Genomic DNA, 17,821 nt, shown 5'->3' with positions numbered 1-17,821 from the left:
GGAAGGAAAGAATTTTAGCCTTTTGGTCGCTCTGCCTTTCCAATCCCTGCCGGGTTAATTTACCCTGCTACTGCTGCTTCCTTCTCTGACGTGAGAAGCAGCGTTTCCAGACTTAGAAATCCACCAGGTTTACAGCACCAGATTCCAACTGCTGAGGTACCCCGTCCCAAAACTGAGCAACACTAGGCTCTCAGGCACTGAAGTATGAGTCAGTTACTTTTACTTCTTCTCACACACATACACACACACACACACACACACACACACACACACACACACAGTGTATGTATATTCTAGCAGCGTGTCCCTCAAGAGATCCTAATGCATCCATCTTGTCTCTCAAAGCAAAATGAACAAAGAAACCGGCATCCCTTCTCCGCGGGCACTGCTGCCTGTTCACCATAACTGACCGCCATCCATATCTTCCTGTATCACTTCCATCCTTCTTTTCAAATACCCCATCTGAATAATAGAAAAGGAGTTTTCAGGAGATTTAATCCACAATAGCTTTCAGGTTTGTAGATGGGCATATTACAAGACCACGGAGCATGTCGAATTTCTGCAAAGATAGGAATAAAGAATTGCATTGTCTGAGAAATTATGTTTAGAGGTATTCTAAACATACATACATACATACATACATACATACACAAAGGAAGACAGGTCCAGAACACAGCTATTCTTAGTACACACATCAGGTATGACAGTTAGGGAACTATAACAGAAATCAAGATGGAGTTATTTCTGAAACGAGTGTCTTAAGTTTAGGAAAATTTAGGGCAGAGAGTGCTGGTAAGCATGTAGATAATACACCCACCAGATGAATACAGACAAATGACATATGTCTAACACATACTTATTGCAAAAAAAATTAAGAAATGAATGGCAAAAGACTTCTCCAGTTACTTGCCCATCATGAGGAGAAGCAATCACCTAATGTGGGACACAACATTTGGCCCCAGATCCACAGTTAGAAATTTTGTCTTCTGAGGTAAGAATTAAAAACTCTGAGCAGAAATCTTCTGTGAGGGTCCCACTGTATGACATCCTTAGCAATTTACCTCTGCCACAACCCACACCCAGCCACACTGCATGGCTGTGGGGGCAGTCTGAGGCAGGCTGATTTCTTTCCAGTTGTCCCTAGTCACTCAGTGCTGTGGGTGCCATTTCAGTATTTCAAGCCCTCCTCCTCTGGGAGCCATAATTCCTCGAACGTCATCAAAGCAACGTCTGTGTGTATGACACTGACTTCAGCTGACCTCAGATAATTGACAACTCTCTTTTTCTACCCACAGTAGCCATCTTATGAAGGTTATGCTATATTCCTAAGGGACCAGGTTGAGAAGCTCTTTATGTGACATTACAGATCTCTGCCTAGCATGGTTAGATTTAATAGCAATTACTTTGTCACCTGAGGGGCTACCTAGGTCCAGAGTCTACAGAAACTTTTGCTTTTACCTGTCGTGATGAAAGTGTTTTACCCTGTCTCACACATCCTCTATGTTATATAAATTCTCTCAACCAATTCTCTCAAGCCCAATATTTGTGCGCAACTGTCAATTGCAATATCTCCTGCTCTCTCCCCAAATACCTAGGAAATCTTAAGTACAAAGCACTTGAGTGGCCTGCTTAAATGTTGGTTCATTCTTCACATGAATGATCACCTAAGTTAGACAAAATGACATGAGCACTATGTTCCGCTCAAAATAGGGAAAAGTTCTCCACTTTGGTAACTTACTAGCTGTGCTATTTCCTCACAGAAAAATTATTCTTTGAAAGTTCCACGTGTGTGCAATGTAATCTGCCTGTATCCGTTCTCTGTTGCTTCTCTCCTGCTCCCTGCAGGGACAGCACCTCGCCATATCTTACTCCCAAGTTCATGTCTTTACATTTTTGTATGTGTTTAAATTATATTTATACCATTCCTTCCCTTCTTTTTTTCTCCCTTAAGAGCCTCCCGTGTATCTTCACCCCTTGCTTGCTTTTGAATGTATGGCCTCTTTTCCTTTAACTGATGTTGTTGTTATAACCCAAACAAATAAGCATAACTTGCTCAGTCTGTATACATTCATGACTGTCTAAACATGACCCGAACATGGACAATGCTAAGAGGCGTGTGTTCTGGCTGGTTTGTCTGTCAACTTGACACAAGCCATAGAGTCACCAGAGAGGAAGGAGCCTCAGTTGAGGAAATGCCTCAATGAGATTCAGCTGTAAGGCATTTCTCATTTAGTGATTAATGGGCAACTAAAGAATCCTAAGAACAGGGGAAAGTCTTCCCCAGGGAAGAGCACACTAATTGTTCATCTTCATTTTTTAATCATTAGAATAGCTTTAGCAACACAGTCTGGACTCTGTCAAAGTAGTTGCTAGCCTGGCTTATTCATGTGAAAAAAGTAGGTCCCTGATCCCCTCTTTACCTGTTCATTTATCTGAGTTCAAATTTCTCACTTTTTAAAGACTACCCTTCTTGGTTCTTTTTTATCTTACTTTTAATTTTTTTGACACTATAATTTAATGATGTTTCTCCCTTCCCTTTCCTCCCTTAAAACCCTTCCACACATCCCTCCCAACTCTCCTTCAAAATCATAACCTCTTTTTTCATTAACTTTCATATAATATATATAATATATATTCACATAAGCATATTTATACATATATTTATTCTTAAACATAACCTGCTGAGTCTGTGTGTTACTTGTATGCATGTCTTCCGGGCTGACCATTGGACCTGTTCCTCAGCCTCCCTTAGTGAACACCTGATTATTTAATGTTGCAAGTTTCTACGGGTGAATGAAGTCCTCCAGTGCGATGAGTACAGCCATTTTTGTTATAATTGCCATCTGATTTGCAAGTAGTATGTGTTATATCCTATTATAAAGTTGCTAGACAGACAGCCAAGTATGCCAGGCCTATCACTGACATCTAGACTTTTTCTTAAGTGATGCTTGATATGTCAAATAATGTTTGGAAAAGTCTATATGCAATGCAGTTCTCCACAGGCTAACTTTGTTTTGCTTACCTTAAGACTCCTCCCTCCTGCTTTGGCCTATGAAGATCCTTGGCCTGCCTTGCTGTTACTAAAGACACACTGGGGTCCATAGTCCCCAGTAATTTGTATTTGTGCAGTCCTCTCTGGCTCTCTGCCTCTTTTTTTGGTCTCTTCGTATCCTTAACTTTTGGCAGCTGCATTTTCCCTGAATGCAATACAAACGACTATCTCCAACAATAGTTCACATCACCTACACCTCCCAAAAGTCCTTTCAGTGAAGAAGGCATGGGTGTCCAGTTTTGACGCTTTATGACCTCAATTAATACTCTTATTTCAAAAGTGCTAATGGAACATGGGAAAGGAACCATTTAAAACTTCTAAAACCTATCTGTATTATACTTCATTTAGGATGGATCCCAAGAGGTCTTGAACATCAGTCACCCTTGTCTTATATCAGTAGATAGTGAGAACAGATAGACATTCAAGTGATAACTTTTACATAAGTTAGGTACCCATTGTACTAAAACCAACGTATGTGTTTATTGACCTCCTGTCCTCATATTTGTCATGTACTATATTAAGGCAAGTGAGCAGGGGGAGAGCTTAGCAAGCGAGAACGCCCTTTGACATGAGCTATGCATATACCGTCTCTTAACAATATACCTACCATCTTCACTTGCATTGGGCTATTTGACACCGGACTTCAAACCCCCCTGCCAACTTTAGTAGATCCCCTTTTGTCATCAATTTTTGTTTAAATATGTTCCACAACATATTTTCTACCTGTGACAGGAGGCCAGTCCAGCATGAACTAGTCTTGGGCACATGCACAGTAAGGCAAACTGTGTCTTCTGAGTGAATTTTGAGGAAAAACTGTCTCTTTACTCTCTGTGTCTATGCATAATTGGACATACATATGACTAAGTCAGATGCATCATGGCAAGGGCAATGCACAGTAAGCAATTACTTAGAGAAATCAATCTTGTCAGTGAAAAACAGATAGCCATGCATTCTATGGTCCTTAGCAACCATCCTTCCTCCTCCTGGACCCCATAAAACATCCAGAGCCCTAAGGTACTCTAACTCTGAGCTGGCTGCTCACTTGCACAGTATCAGATCATTGCTACCACTTTCCTCTCAAAAGTTCTCTTTCCTTTCCGTATCTCTATTTGTGGGAGCCTTTCAATTTTTTTTTCAAATAAGACCCAAAGAACCCAGAAACACCTGGCTCAGACAGCACCTCCAAATAATGCTATGATACAGTTTGAAAGAAATTTCAAGATGGGTCAAGCGTGCACCTGTGGCATCTAGGAGTGTCTCAGAAGGAATTCAGGAAAGATCAAACAAGTCGGTTTTCTAAGGAAAGTCACTGGCAGATAAAGAGGAGGTGGGCAGGTGGGGGAGGGGAGTACTGATGATGAGGGTAACAACGCTCCCTACAGTGCCCAGTGCCAAACCTGCAGCCAATAGCATTAAATGGTAGGAAATGTATGGTTCAGAATGTCTAACAGAAAGGGAATAGTACACGTAAGGGCTTTCAAGGTTACAGCCATTTATCTGCTCTCTACGGCTGTTTCACGGCAGTCAAGAGTGTTCAGGACAGGGCTTTATTTCAGCTTTACTCTCATTAAGGACCCACAAGCTTAATTACTAAATATCCCTTAAGAAACACAGCTGGAAATAATTACTTCATTAGAGAAATTTAGCAGTGCTCACTCTGTCTTTAATAGATTCTTATTTTAGAATCGCTGAAAGTTTTAACTTGTCCTTTTGTTCTGACTGCAAACCTCTTCACCGTCTCCAGAATTGCATTTAAAATACCATTCAGGAGGAAATTTGAAAAATCTGGCAGGAAGATTTATTTGAAAAGTACTCCTTCCTGATTACCATAATCCACAGTTTAAGAACTAGAAACACATACTATTGGCAAATACAACAATAAAGAGTTTATTTTAAAGAAACAGTTTTCAGCCAGGAGGTGATGGTGCACGTCTTTAACCCCAGCACTCCGAAGCATGAAGCAGGAGGATCTCTGTGAGTTCGAGGCCAGCCTGATCTGCAGAGTGAGTTAAGAGAACAGCCAACACTACACAGAGAAATCCTGTCTCAAAAAACCAATAAATACATAAATAAATATAAAAACTTAGGAACAGTTGAAGGAATAATTAGGAAATTATTTCAGAAAACTTTTAAAGAGAATAAATTTAAATAAATAAGCTAGATAAAATGTAGCAAGTAGGATATTACAGTAGCTGTTTTAAATCTCAACATGAATTAGTACCAATAGTTACAACCTACAGCAGAAAGTCTGGTCAGTCACGAACGCAGCGCTGGTGTTTTTCCTGGAATAACCGTTTCCAGCAGCCTGGGGGCTTTTCTGACGGACGGCCTGCTGCTATTTTTCTGTGCCATTTTTGTCGGACCCTGTACCTGCACATCCTTAGTGCGTTCTTCTTTTGCACCCTTTCTGGAGGAGCTAAAATCTTGCTTCCCTCATGCCCACTCAGCTCAAGGTTGCATCTCCTTCTTGTGAAAATCCCTATGATCACCATCCTTCTTAAACTCTGGTGCAGGGGAACAAATGCAGATCCTCCAGCATGCCCTAAAAGTCCTCTCCCGATTCTGCTCACATGCACAGGCCATCAGTTAGTTGCCCTTGATAATGTTCAAGATTTGCAAATTCCAACTTTAACCCTTGATTTTTTGAGTCACACAAAATTTTATGATTCTAGAGCATCTTTGTTGATAGAGACCATCATATATACTAGATTTTGAAATACTTACTGATGGATTAAAACTTGACTGTCATGGGATTCTACAAGGTATAAAGAACATGTGTCAAAAGCCTTAAAATTACAGCTTCTAGAGCTTTCACTTTAAGAACCTTAAAAAAAAAAGGATCTATAAATAAGGGAAGGAACTAAAATCTGAGGGAAAAAAGAATTGACTTGCACACAGTTGCTCCTCTGCCTTTATTCTCTCTCTCTCTCTCTCTCTCTCTCTCTCTCTCTCTCTCTCTGTGTGTGTGTGTGTGTGTGTGTGTGTGTGTGTGTGTGTGTGGTGTGTGCTGTTTGTTTCTCCCCAGTTCACAGATGTATATAAGTTTGCAACAGTAATTCTTTTCTTTTTACAATACAATGTGAGGCTTGAGTTTCTCAGGGTCAGCAGGGCAGATAAGATTCACACAGAGCAATTAACTAAAACTGCTAGGAGAAACTTTTAGCATCAATTGCTTAGAGACAGTCTAAGTGTAATTTGCAAAAGAAACAAAGCCTGGGGCCCTCCAGTGCTCTGGCCTCAGTGGCAGCAGGGGCCTTCAGGAAAGTTGACTTTTCCCTGAGGATGAGCAAATGGGCTGATTGCCTTTGTTTTTAACTTCTTAGGGTTAACAGGAGGGAACAGTAAATCTTGAAGCTAAAGTCTTGAGTTAATAGAACAAGAAGTTTGAGCATCTTTAAGTGTAGGGTTAATTTAGGTCATCGCTTCTCTATCTGCCAGTGAGATAAAACCAGGGCATGTTTACTTTTTCTATCCATGCAGGCAGCTATGAATCAACAATTTTGTCATGTAGTAATTCTATATCCTTGGATATCTGGGAATGTCTTAGATGGGATGCTTTTGCCTGGGCCCTAAACACTGACCAAATGCCTGGCTGACAATAAAGGTAATTGCAGGAAGGCAGATCTCTGCAATTATAATGGAGAGGGGTTTACCAAGGACCTGAGAGAGGGAAACAGGCCTCACACATAGCTAAAGGATATAATTAGCAAACACTAGGACCTGTTAATGGAGAACAGGTATTCACACATAGCTAGGGAGTGTAATCAGTAAAACTCCAAATGCAGGGGAGAAATTTGTTCCCAGTAAATGATCAGATAGTGCTAACATGTGGGAAATAAATTCCAACTTTGTTACAGAAAGGAATAAGCTACAGGAAGACTCTACAGCAAGAAACAGCCAATTCATTCACAAAATTATAATGCCAAGTACAACTTTTGTACTGGCTTTTATCAGAATTCTTAATTCTTCTGAGTAATCTCATGATACGATGGCTGTATAATTGCCATATGATCTTGTAGCTTGTAGCAAACATGCAGTTCTTATAGCATATTTATGACTTTAAATGCTGATCAGTTTGTATTATAATATTAATGAAAATAAGCAAGAAGTTTAAAGATATCTACAGAACAATTTGTCCTAACAAAAAGATTAAATTTCAGTTCATAAGGACCACCTCTGTGAGATTTGTGATGATAAAATACACCTGCAGGTTTACCATGTGAGAACACTGTAAAGTATTTCTGATGAATTTTCTCTAAATGATGCAGTGCTTCAGTATCTCCAAGGCAAGATGCAGGCTATGTACTCAGCTTGCTCCTCTTCCTCCCCCCGCCCCCGCCCATTTCTTTTCATATATTCTCTGGGAAGAATCAAGTTTTGAAATACTGGTGAATTCAGGACTGAGCTTGCTTTCTTCACGCCCAGATTTCTTCCCCAGGACAACCTCAGTGATGCAGCTGGAAATCCCCGAAAGTCTGTAATTGCTTCTTTAAGTAGAGAAATAGGAATGGATTGAATGAATAGGAATGGCTCTTTCTGATCATGATTGATGCCCCAATAATAAGTGGCATCGAAAGCAACTGAGCTTTTATGAATCTTGGGCCATATTTTGGGGAACAGCTAACCAATCCGTTCCCATTGTTTTTGAGTTAGTGATGAGTGAACACTCAAAATGTGTTCCTGGTAAAATGTCCATGTTGCTCCTGGTAAATTACTGTATCCTTGGCTGAATAACCAGGGTTCCTAGGTTTATTTCACATGTGCAAATGGAGGGGCCAGTGTGGCAATCCTTAGCACAACCAAAATATTCCTTTTCTATTTGCACATCAAAGTACTTTCTAATTCACATGGATTTGACAGGCAACAGTGTGTGTGTGTGTGTGCGCGAGTGTGTGCATGTGTGTGCATGTGTGCGCGCGTGTGTGTGTGTTACTGAGAATTGAATGAGGGTGCTGGAGAGATGGCTCAGAGGTTAAGAGCACTGGCTGCTTTTAGGATGGTCCTGAGTTCAATTCTCAGCAACCTCTTGGTGGCTTGTAACCATCTGTAATGAGATCTGGCACCCTCTTCTGACCTGCAGGCATACATGCAGACAGAACATTGCATACATAATAAATAAATTTTTAAAAAGAATTGAATTAGGATATCCCACTTCAATCACTAGCCACATTTCTACATACACACCCCCTCTGAGAATAGTTCTTACTAAATCTCCTAGGCCAGGTTTTTTTATAGTTCAGGAAGGCTTTGGATTTGTAAACCTCCTGACTCACCCTCACAAGTAACTGATATTACAGGGCTGCACCACTAGAATTACAATATTTTTTCCCTGTATAAAATACTGGGAAGTTCTTTTTACAGCACACAAGTGAACCTAGTTGTTCAATTTTTTTTTTAAATAGAGATGTGTGTGTGTGTGTGTGTGTGTGTGTGTGTATACACACACACAGCTTATCGTATAGGACACATGAAACACAATACTGTGATCAATATGAGTTCACTGGTACCATCAGAACATTAGCATAGTGTCTGCTCAGCTTTCACCTACATGACCAGACTTCCGGACAGCACATGAATACTCAAACACTGCCCATCACGCTCATAAAACTGCTAATGGGCAAATATACCACAGAGTTTCTAAGCTGAATCTGCAGTAGATGCCTTCTCTCACCCACATCCTCTTGAACCATCAATATGGAAACTAATAAAACGCCACGAAATTAAAATTCTGTCTCTTTGGGCTCATAACAAGATTTCTCAGGCAAACAAGATAAATAGGATATATTCAATGCTTAAGATTTTAGTCACATTATGTAAAGTTTCTTTCTTTGCTCTTCATAAACTCAAGGACCCGGGTTCCAAAGGTACCCAGGAATGAGAAAAAAACTTACACACAGCTTTCTTGGCTTGGCCCCATCTTAACCTCAGTGGAGTGGATAACCTGTCATACTCCTAACCTGGGAAGAGAAAGTCATTTGATGACCACTTCCCAGGCTTTGCCACACCAATCATCTATTTCAGTGAAGGGTTTTGAGGATCAAAATGATTTCTTGTTACTAACCAAAATATTAACCTGATGAATCTACTCAGAGGAAAACTGCTGGGAGCTGTGATGGCCTAGTTATAGATCAGCACATGAATATTTGTTCAACAAGTCTCCAGGAGACAAGACCCATAGAGATGGACACCTGAACACTGCAGATTACTGCTGGGACCACAGAGCCTGGGCACTCTCTTCTCTCTCATAATGTTGCTGATTTTCTTGGCAGTTTATAGTTTCACTTTGTCAGTCACACATTTGGGACAGATGTGATCCTTCCCAGAAATCCCTTTTTTTTTTCCCTCAAAATATCTTCCCCTAAAATTGTTTGGGAACTGAGGCTTCTCAGGTTTCTTAACTAGAAATATCAAACGTCACTCCAGATCCCGGGAAATTTTCAGATTCAGTGCTGACAGGATTGGAGGTAATAAGGGTTAATGGGAACATTTAAGAAAGCAATATAGGTAGCATAATACAGCAAACCACTATAGGTTTGAAGAGGAGACTGACACTAGAAAAATGTCCAAAGATCTACAAGGATGACCCCAACTAACAATGTGAGCAACAGTGGAGAGGCTACCTTAAATGCCCTTCCATGATAGTGAGATTGATAACTAACTTATATGCCATCCTAGAGCCCTCATCTAGTAGCTGATGGAAACAGAAGCAGACACCCACAGCTAAACACTGAGCCAAACTCCTGGAATCCAGTTGCAGAGAGGGAGGAGTGATGAGCAAAGGGATCAAGACCAGGCTTCAGAAACCCACAGACACAGCTGACACGAAAAAGGGGAGTTCATGGACCCCAGACTGATAGCTGGGAAACCAGCATTGGACCAACTCAGACCCCTGAACACGGGTCTCAGTTAGAGGGCCTGGGCAGTCTAAGGGACCTCTGACAGTGGAACCCGGATGTATCCCTGGTGCATGAATGGACTTTGGGAGCACATTCCCCATGGAGGGATACGCCCTTAACCTAGAGACAGGAGGAAGGGCCTAGTCCCTACTCCAAATGACTTGACAGATTTTGATGATCCCTCCTGGAAGGCCTCACCCTCCCTCTGGAGTGGGTGGGGAATGGGATAGGAGGGGGGCATGGGAGGATGGGAGGGTGAGGGAACTGGGATAGATATGTAAAATTAAAAAAAAAAAAAAGTTGTTATGAGTATGTTCTCCCCTGCCAGTCTGATCTCACAGCCGCGCCAGCCCCAAATAACACACAGAAATGCTGTATTTGATATAATGCTATTGGCCAGTTACTAGTGTTTCTTATCGGCTAGCTCTGTCTTAAATATTAACCCATTGCTATTAATCTAAATACTTCCACGTGGTCTCTTCTTACCGGAGAGAGGCCCTGGCGTTCTTCTCTCTCCGTCCTCCATCTTGAATCTCTTCCCTACTACTTCCGGAATCCTCTTCGTCTCCTAGTCCCGCCTATCTTGCTTTCCTATTGGCCAACAGTGCTAAATTCATTAAGCATCATCAATAAGAGAAAGATATTTATAGAATGACATCCCATCAAAAAAGTGATAAAAATAAAAAGAAAGCAACATAGGTAACATTAACATTTCCTAATTCTAGGAAAACAATCATCAAGATGGAAAAAGTTTCTTATTCAAGTTTTCCCTCTAGAGAGAGGCTTAGGCATGCAGGACCCTTTTGTAGGACAAGGGAACAGATGGAGGAATAACAGTATGCAAGCAGTTTGTGGCAAATCATCATTTCCACAATCATGCTTTATTAAGTTTTAAATGATATTGTTGTTCTTGAGAATGTGTGTCTATGTTTATCACCTTTTAGCTTTGTAAGAACAGGATGTGCTGGGCTTGATATTTAGCCAAGCTAGCAAAATGCTCAGCATTGTTTTTGTTTTACAGGCTGTTTTGATGTAAAAGTTGGGGTGGGGGTATTTGTTTATTCCAGAGGTTAAAGCTGGAGATTGGGGAAAATACGCTTGTTTTTGAAGTATAAATAAAGATGGCTGGAGCTGTTGGGGGTGGGGACAGCCATTTGTGTGACACTCATCTGGTTGGACAATTCCTTCTTCACACCCCTACCCCATCTCAGGACCTCAGGACCTGAACGCAGCTATGGCAGGACTGTGGCAGAAAATGAAAAACTTGGGAAGTTAGGAAGATACTTTGACCAAATATAATTTTGCTTTTCATTATACAATTTATTCCCAATGAAACTACACTTAATTACATCCGCTGCTGTAAAAAAGAAGATTCTATTTGAAAGACTCTGGAAAAATGAACTTTGGCATTTTAGGGAAGGACTAAATATAAATGTGTTACTCGATACAAAACAGCCTAGATGTATCCTGATAATAAATCCATGTTTAAATACTGGACTAGATGATCCAACTTTAACAGCCAACATTTTAATAACTGTCTCCCCCAATGTTTCTCAAACATACTCTATTAGCAGACATGACAGTCCAATTATCTCCATGGTGCTTAGCATTTCATGGTGGCCCATTGCCAACAACAGGATATAGGGTTGGAAACATGCCAAAGAAGTTAACTGATTTTAAAAGCTAAAATACTGCTAGTGCTGAAAATTCAGGGTTTATGGAACTCTAACTCCCTTGATCCTGTTTAAATTCATCATGTAAGTAAATACATTAAATAAATAAGCACCCACTAAATGAATAAATCTTTCCTGTTATAATCTACAAGAGGAAAATGGACACCAGTAGTTTAATTTCATTATGAAAAATACATTAGCAAAATTTATGTCACATACAAAAGAAATATTCATCTTCCTTATCAGTGGAGAGAATAAAACAATTAAAATGCCTTGATAATCCATTATGTATTGATCTAGTCTATATCATTAAATCTAGAATGCAAATAAATTAGCCATATAAGAAGGACATATTAGTAAATTAGATATCTACAAAAATATGTGTCCAACCACAGATCACACAGGAATTTAATTTCTGTCAGTTGATTGCAATGAAAATAAATGTTATTCCTCTAAAAGTCAAAATGAGTTTAAATATTAGAGCCTAACAATGTCCCATCCCTAGTAAGAACTGATGAAAGTATGAGTGGATATATAAAAGAATAACAAATATAAAGAGAAGAGGACTGAGCTCAAGGCCAGAAGAAACAAGTTTCAGGCTTTCTTATCCCCATCTAGGCACACAACTTAGAATAGTTATTATTTATAAGCGCCTCCAAAAGGATGTTACCGCTGTATGTACTAATGCTGTACACATTCTATACACAAGAAAACCAAGACTTAGTAACTTGCTGATGGCAGAGCTGAGATTCAAATTCAGGTAAGGCTGGTTCCCTCAGATTATCTAGCACATCAGCACATTTGATTTCATATATATATATATATATATATATATATATATATATATATATATTATAGTGTTGAGGTGCATTCTTTCCTTCTGAATAGTATCTACATCATCAGTAAAATAGTGGGCTTGGATTCTTATTTCTAAAACTGTTATTAAGTCCACATGAATTTTGATTTAAGTGTAAAATTAGTATTCTAAACCACATTGACAATTTCCCTATAAAGGACAGCTAATGAATATTTTAAGCTTTGTAAGCTTGAAATATTTTGCAAGCTGTCAAAAATATTCACATCAACTCCTCCATTGTCGCACAAAAGCAGACAATGGGTGAATATATTAACACTGGGCATTATGTTGAAATAAGGCATTGATTGGATATGTAGTCAGTGGTGTGTACCTGCCTACCATGTGGATACAATCTGCAACACCACAAACATACAATGCAAGGCATTGTGTGGGGCTTGAATGGCAGGCTGTGGCATGCCCACTGTGTCCCAGTTATCACAGATACCTGAGCTAGGATTAGTAAGAACAAATTAGGAATCTAAAAATACTGTGCTAGCAAAAATATTGAAACATCAGATACTTGAGTTTTTCATCAACACCACCAGACCAGTTCCTTTAGAATATGTGACTGGCTCTTTTGCATCCCATATTGATCTCTGTCAGTTTTCCATACAAGATAAACACACATTTGCACACATGGTGTATAGCAAGAAGTCATATGGTTTCCAAATCATGACTGGATTTTCAGGTTATATTGCAGTCTGTCAGATACATGATGTAGTCCAGATAATGCCAACGTATGTGACACACACACATTACTCTTATATATGTTGTAGTTAATAAATGTGATTACATAGACGTAAATGTGCTATTATTATTTACATTAGCAACATATCCCATAATAAGTGAGTAAAAATACATTTGTCAAGAACATAGGCCAGTTCTTAAGGGAGATTTACTTTTATTTATGTGTAGGTATGTCATATGTGTATAGCGGTACCCCAGAGGTCAGAAGGGGACACGAGATGCCCTGGAGCTGGAGTTACAGATGGTTTTAAACCATCTCACATGAGTTTTGGGAACAGAACTCAGGTAGTCTGCAAGAACACATAGTTCTCTGAACTTCTGAGCCATCTATTAGGGCTTGGTCTAATGTCTTAATACTTAACATTCCAATTGTGTTTGTTTTATAATTCAAAATCATGTTGATGTTACATTCATCATTCCATTGGAACCTCTTTGCATACTACTAAGATAAAATTTTTGGAAAATAAGATTGAATAATTTTTGCTTGTGCTTGTAAATACTTATTTACAAGTAACTGTAAATTTGCAAGTGTTACAAAAATTGACTATAATTTTTGAGATATGATTTCTAAAAAATGTTTACTAATAGCATAATTGAATAACATGCTAGCATTAAATAGCAATGCACACATTAAACCAATTGAAGATAATTTTTGAAGCATAATCAACTTTTAATAAATTGGAAAGGATTAAAATTACACCAAGAACATTAGTTTTTAAAGATTTATTTAATTATTAATTTGTATGTATATGTATATACAGGTGTCTGTGGAATGCAAAAGAATGTCTTGGGGACCATATAGCTGAAGTTACAGGTGGCTGTGAGCTGCCCAATATTGGTGCTGAGACCTGAACTCAGGAAGGGCAAGCAATCTTAACCCTTGGGTTATCTCTCACTAGAAGAATTGCAAAAATAGTTCTGAGAAATAAAACTCATTTTGGAAACTAAACACCATACTTTTAAATAACCTGTGGCTCAATGAAAATATAAAAGGATATGACAGAGTTTTAAGCAAATGAGAATGAAAATAATTTCAAATCTGTGGATGCAGCTAAGGCAAAGCACAAGGAATTTCACAGCTGTAAATGCCTATGCTAGAAGAGGAAGACTTCAAATAGATGACTTAAAGAGCAAATGAAATGAAAATTTAAAGGAAACGCCTCAGATTCCAATATAGATCAACGGGACTGGAAGTAACACTAAAATCACTAAAACATCATCAACATCAGCCAAACTAGTTAGACAAGAGCAGTGACACCAATAAAAATTACTCCACTAAGTGAAGTAAATAGTAAAGACTTTTGTGAAATACTTGGTGCCAATAACCTTGGCAATTTATTTATTTATATTTTTAGTTAAATTTTTGAGTTAAATTAAAATTATAACACCTCCCTTTGCTCCCTCCAACCCCTCTTATATTCCCCACTCCCTCTTAAATTGATGGCCTATTTTCTGTTATTGTTCATCTATATGAATAAATACGTAAATGCAACCTGCTAAGTTGGTTAGTGTGGGTAAGGATGACCACTTTCCATTAGGTAACCAACTACGGGCCTCATCCCTAGGTGAGGCTAATTCTCCATCTCTCAGTAGTGATTTATTCTTTTGTCTCGGAGTGGGAACTGGTGAGTTTCCCTTTCCACATTGGCGCTGAAAATTAATATGAAATGCACAAAACTCAGTGAAAGAACAGCTTACCAAAGTTCACTTTAAAAAATAACTTGAATAGCCCTAAAGCTATTATACAAATTAAATTTTTAGTTAAAAACCTTATAAAAAATTATAGGCTTCTGTGAAGAATTCTATTAAACATCTAGGGGAAAACATATTACTTATATACAAGGTCTTACAAAGGAAGGAGGCTGGAATTCAGCCCTACATATTACCCAAAAACTCAAACCACATAACTACAGATAAATATTCCTCATGCACATAGAAAATTCTTGTAATTTAATATCTTAATCCTGACAATATGTGAAATTTATATGATATCATGATTAACTGAAGTTAACCTCAAGAACACAAGGCTAGGTGATCATTTTTTAAAAAATCAATAGGTATTAATACATTCAGATGAGAAGCAAGGAGTTAAAGTCCTAGAATCATTCTCATTTAAAAGAGAGAGAAAAGTCATATATGTGTGTGCATGTGTGTATACATGCACGTGCTCAGTTTCCAGCTGCCTGAAGCGTGTGCTGGGAACCAGATCCAGGCCCTCTGCAGGAGTAACAAGTAACCATTTCCACATGAAGCAATTGGTTACATCACTTTTCAACCCAGACAAATGCTGGCAAAGGTGGAGTGGACTGGACCTGATGTGGCTCCACGGGAACCTTCAGCTAAAGTGATAACTGGGATTCTGTCATATGACATTTTTGTCAGATTCTCTTTATAGTATGTTCTCTTTTGATATTGTCAACTTTGATAAGGTGACCAAACCTTACTCGATTTACACACACATTCCAGTGTCTTTAAAAACATGTAGAGAATGCAGGTTCTGATGGTATAGGACACCCCCTCCCCCAAGCTTCTATATCCCATCGCTCTTTATTCTCCTCCCACCCCAGTACTTGAAAGCCACTAACAATTTCTTCATTCACTCCCGATTGCCTCCTCTGGAGCTCATGAGTGGGATCATAGCCTGTTTTCTTCCATCATTCTCTGTTCACCATAACGCAGCTAGCTTTCCTCCATAATTGTGTGGGAACCAAGTGATGTCATCCCTATTACTGAGCTAAAATGTGAATAGCCATTTATCCATCCATTATTTGAAAGAAATCTGGGGTGGTTTCCATTTTGTAACTATATGAGTGAAACTGCTGTGCTGCTGATGTGTCTTTGCATTTCTTTTTGGGGACGCCTGGGAGGGACATGACCATACCACATCATTAGATATCTGTCTAACTTCATTCAAGGCAACAACATTCCAAAGGGAATTTCCAGTTATTGCCGTTTCCCACCAAGAAATCTGAGTTCCAGAGTTCCAGTTGCCACACGAGGTTGACAGACCTTATAAGTCATTTTTACTGGGATTCAAGTTATGCATTTTGTTGTAGAAATTTCACTGATTATGCAGTGCTTATCTCCCGCATTTTGCTAACAGTTCCATTAAACCACTGATTGTGAATATTTTCCAGTGTTACTTAAGTATGTATTTTTTGGTAAAGTACTTGTTGAAACATATTTTTTTATTTGGATGGAGATGTAGTTCAGTGAGAGAGCTTGTCTAGTAGAAGTGGATTCCATTTCTAACACTGGAAAAATGTGTACAACAATTTGCATTATGTATTTCCACTACTTGGGATGGGTAGATGTAAGTGTGCACATAGTTTGTCTGTTATTGCTGGATGGTAGAAGCTCTCTATAAGCTGACCTGTAAGGCTTTTACTAGAAATGCTTTGAGCGTCTATTTCCTTGTTACTGAACGTTGATTAAAGAGTATCTTTTGTAATAGTTCATCTTTTCCTCATCAGCATGGCCTATAGGGGGAAAAGAAAACAACAACAAATGACAGCTGATGCTGGTGAGGATGTGGGGGAAGGGGAATGAGCATGCACTTCTGGGGGAATGCAAACCAGTACAGCCATTATGGAAATCCGTAGACGCTTCCTTAAAAAGCTGAAAATAGATGTGCGGAAGGATCCAGCTATGCCGCTTGTGGCCATATATCCAAGGTCTCGATCTTACCCCAGAGATTCTGGTTCGTCCCTGTCTATTGCTGCTTTATTCATGATAGTTGGGAAATGGAAACAGCCTAGATGCCCTCAACCAATGAATGGCTCCTTAAATTTGGTACAGTTGTATAAGGAAATATTATTAAGGTGGTAGAAAAATGAAAATCATAAAATTTTCAAGTAAATGATTGGATCTAGAAATGATAACACTGAATGAGGTAACTAGGCTCCAGAAAGACAGAAATTATATGTCTTCTCACATGTGAATGTTAGCTTTCTCTTCAGTTTTTTATTTGGAATACCCACACAGCTCAGGTAACAAGGAAAGGATCATGGGGAAGAGGAAATCATTCAAGGAAGGAGAAATAAAATACAGTGTTTTAAAGGGAGAGAGAGGAAAAACAGAATGGGAAGGAGTAAATCCCCCCTTTTCTCTTTTCTCCAACTCCCCTCTCCACTTAATCCTGATTACTACCTATTCCTGGCACACCCCTGGACAGAAAAGGATAAGTAGGCGGGAACATACAGCTTTGCTAACTCATCTTCCAGCCATGGATTCATAATTATACTGTTTCCCCCAGTTCACTTATTGTCCTTGACTTATATAACATACCCTTATCATCTAAAAATCCTCTATGGTTTTTTCCACACCAAATTGTTTCCTCTACCAGTACAAAAACAACAGTTTCTGAAAATGCCTATGATACATCTGTGTTCCTTTACTGTCTTATGCTACTGTGAATAAAATGTCCAGATCTCAGTAGATGCTAACACTTCATGCATGCCCTAAGATTCGTAGCATTCTCTTCTACCTAAATATAGGACTCATTTTAGTTCATTTTGGGCTGAAATCAAGTCTCTGTCCACTTCATCATGCTTATCTCAAATGTACTTCTCCTATTTTAAAATAAAGTTAAATTAAA

This window comes from Phodopus roborovskii, unplaced genomic scaffold, assembly GCF_943737965.1.
Source record: "Phodopus roborovskii unplaced genomic scaffold, PHOROB, whole genome shotgun sequence".
NCBI lineage: Eukaryota > Metazoa > Chordata > Mammalia > Rodentia > Cricetidae > Phodopus > Phodopus roborovskii.
The sequence above is the reverse complement of the archived record's forward strand: the minus strand, read 5'-3'. Positions refer to the sequence as shown.